At 43.4% G+C, this 3,602-nt stretch overlaps 1 long non-coding RNA gene across 1 annotated transcript; it reads left to right on the top strand.

Annotated features, from left to right (window-relative positions):
- Positions 1-285: 285 nt before the first annotated feature.
- On the top strand, positions 286-2,640 carry LOC116151297 (uncharacterized). The gene is made up of 3 exons (XR_004134955.2): positions 286-608; positions 852-1,011; positions 1,951-2,640. It is a non-coding gene; the product is annotated as an uncharacterized LOC116151297 (long non-coding RNA).
- Positions 2,641-3,602: the final 962 nt, after the last annotated feature.

Raw genomic sequence — 3,602 nt, 5'->3', positions numbered from 1 at the left:
TCTGTGTGTGTGTGTGTGTGTGTGTGTGTGTGTGTGTGTGTGTGTGTGTGTGTGTAAGTAAATATAAACTTTAATTTGTCCCCCATTTTTTCCTTCTCACCTAACCTGAGTACAGGACTCCCATGCTGTCCTCTGCTGGAGGTAGCCTGGTCAAAAACACTGTAATTGCAGAAATGATTCTTCTTTTTATCTTCTGTGACACCTGTGCCTTTCCCCTGCCCGACCATTAAAGGGACTGACTGCCTCCAGATGTATTATATGCAGGTCCAAATGGTGAAGAGTGCATAGAGGAATTAGGGGTGGGATCTAATACACAAGAAGAGAGATCCGGTGTCCTGAGGGGCAGTGCCCAGCCCCCTGCCTGCTGTGTGCCTGCACACCTTCAGCCCTCCGAGGGAGACCCGTGTGGAAAAGGATGACATCGAGCAAAGGGCATAGGTGTGGGTAGTCCCTCTCCCTACAGCACATCGCCGGCTGCTCTTAGCTCCCAAGTTTGAGAGCAGGAAGACTTGCTTCAGATGGCTGGGGCACTGCGGTCCTCAGCCCTGCCTCAGATGCACAGAAGAGTGTACAGAAGGAGAAAAGCACGACTCTCTTTCTGAAACAAGGTAAGGACTTGAGGATTAAGGGGATAATTTTGAACTGGGCTCGGCCAACTTGAAAACTCCAACAAGGACGCTACCACAGCTTAAGGGGCCAAGCAAAGGTCTCAGCTTGCTTTTCTCTGGTTTCCAGGGATATTGGAGTTTTTGTGTGAATTACTAAGGTTAATATTGTCTTACTTATAGAAGAAACATTTCCAAAACTTACCACGGTCATCTTGAAGCTGAATTCTATTACTTCTTTTTTAGGCATGAGTCCCATGAGTATAAAGGTGCCAATAAGCAGAATATATTTTAAAAATGAGCTATGGAGAGGAGGACTCTGGAATATTGGACAAAGGGAATAAAGAAATCCATGGCTTATATGGTGGCCGGGGGGTGTGGCTGTGATTTACAAGTGAGACATTGGGTAGGTAAATTCTTCAGAGAAATCTGGTGTCATAAGAGATGCTGGAAGAAACACAGGGTGAAAATGTCACTCAGGAATTAAGTGAGCTTTTCCATGCCCCCATCACCTTGCCGTCAAAACAGTTTTTCTGCAGAACCACTCCTGATCCATAGAATGGCTATGAGGTTTGGGGCAAGTCACTCTAGTAGCTGGTTAGGTTAAATGCTGAATAATTTTTTTTTCCCAAGAAAGAGCAGGTAGCAGAAGATCAAACTTAAAAGGTCAAGTGAAACAGGAAAACTTCTACTTAAGGGGTGTGATCCGTGCTCTTACCCGCTTTTGCAGTTGCAGTACTCGGAGCTGAGGATCATTCATCTGAAACTGAACCAAAGCACTTCTTTTAGGTGTGTGTCAGCTGAGGTTTTCCCCCATTTGTTCTCTGGGTCCTGGCTTGAGATAGTGGTTCCTACCCTCATTACTCCAGGAGCACCAGGTGCATAAAGAAATAATAAGGGAAGAGACATCAGTTTAACAGGGAACTAAAATAGTGATGTTTATATGCAAATGCCCAAGAATCACTGTCTTTCTAAAGAAGCGGTGGGAATAGTAGAGGCCACTAAGATGGCTCGTGATCAGAGCAGAAAGACCATTGAGAGGACCAAGCTGAGGGAAGGGAAAGGATGGGAGGTGGCAGTTCTAGGAGACAGAAGGGGCACAGACACCTCTGGAGGAGAAACAGGCTTTTGTCTCAGGGCGGAGCAGAGCCATAACACAGACGGGGGTAGAGGGCAAAGGGTCACAACCTCCTGATGGAAGTACTGGGTCTAGTGTGCAGAACGGACCTGGGGGACTGCCCTCTGAGCAGATGTTGGTGGAAGAAAAGAAAGACTACTTCTGTCCAGTGACATTCCTGGGAATGAGAAAATGAAAGTAAAAGACGTGTTCTCTCTCTGTCTTCAGATGATACATGCACAGGAAATTAAATGGTAGTGAATGAACACTAAGCCTGGAAGAGAAAGTTGTAGACAAGCTGAGAGAAGCTGAGAGCTAAGCAAGCAGCGGAGGAGATGTCCATATTTGCCGGACAATTTGTGAGTCCTAAGTGGGAAATCTAAGCCCCCTAGAAATGTGATTTCAGCCCAGACCACAGCTCCTGCCGCTAATGAGAATGGCCATCCCAGGCAATCTTGAACCCCTCTTGAAAGGAAAAAAACAAAACAAAACAAAACAAAACAAAAACCAAAAAACCCCTCTCACTTATCTTTGGCCAGTTGCAGGGAGTCTTTGAGGATTCCTGGAGATTGATCACTTGGAGGTTTGCCACTTTATGCGCTGTGTCCATATCTAGATCCTCAGAGTGATGGAGGTCTAGAGACCAGAATGTAGCTGGAACCCAAAAGGGTGGGAAAGGCAGCCTTGAGTCACAGATGCCTGAGCCCTCAGGCTTGCAAGGGCTTGAAGGATCCTGACTCGTGGAGCCCCACTGCAGTAGTCCTCAGGAGAAAGCCCTTGGCAGAGCAAGAAGCAGACAGGGCTTGGATTTGATAATTCCAAGCTGTGTCTACGGTTGCCTGGAACCAGGAAGAAAGACATATTGCCTTCCTTGAGAAGGAAGCCGTAATCTCTCCAAATGGGAAGAGTGAGGCGAAGCTCTCTCAGGGTCAGGAGGCCACAGGGTATCCCTGAGCCTGGTGAGATCCAGAATTGGAACTTGTGAACAGGACATCTCTGAGATATGCAAATACGCAGTTGGAATAAGGGAAAACTCATCCAACTCTAACAACAAAAATTTTCTGTTATTGGCTTCTGCAGGAACCAATTATTTTGTTCTATTTTTTTTTTTTTTTATTGAAGTACAGTCAGTTTACATTGTGTTAATTTCTGGTGTACAGTGTAGTGATTCAGCTATACATATATATTCCTTTTTATATTCTTTTTCATTACAGTCCATTACAAGATAGTGACTATAGTTCCCTGTGCTATATAGTAGGACCCTGTTATTTATTTTATATATAGTAGTTGGTATCTGCAAATACTCAACTCCCAGTTTGTCTCTCCACACTGCCCCTCTTTCCCCTCTGGTAATCATAAGTTTGTTTTCTGTCTGTGGGTCTGTTTCTGTTTTGTAAATAAATTCATTTGTGTCATTTTTTTAAAATTCCACATATAAATGATATTTGGTATTTTACTTTCTCTTTCTTACTTCATTTAGTATGGTAATGTCTAGGTCCGTCCATGTTGCTATAAATGGCATTATTTTATTATTTTTGATGGCTAAGTAGTATTCCAGTGTATAAATATACCACGATTTCTATATCCAGTCATCTGTTGATGGATATTGAGATTGTCTCCATATCTTGGCTTTTGTAAACAGTGCTTCTATGAACATTGGGGTGCATGTGTCTTTTCAAATTAGAGTTTCCTCCTGATATATGCCCAGGAGTAGGATTGCTGTGACCCGATTATTTTAAATGTTAGTGATGCCAGAGTAACCAGTTATAGATTGAGAAAGGATAAAATTTGTTAGAGTTATGCCAACTTTGTTAGAGTTAACCAACTTCCTCTATAATGTGTTTTCTTAGTAACATGTTTTATCTTTGCAGATTTTGGAG

This window comes from Camelus dromedarius, unplaced genomic scaffold (genome assembly GCF_036321535.1).
Source record: "Camelus dromedarius isolate mCamDro1 unplaced genomic scaffold, mCamDro1.pat HAP1_SCAFFOLD_15, whole genome shotgun sequence".
In the NCBI taxonomy this organism is placed as follows: Eukaryota; Metazoa; Chordata; class Mammalia; order Artiodactyla; family Camelidae; genus Camelus; species Camelus dromedarius.
This window is presented reverse-complemented; position numbering and strand designations above follow the sequence as displayed.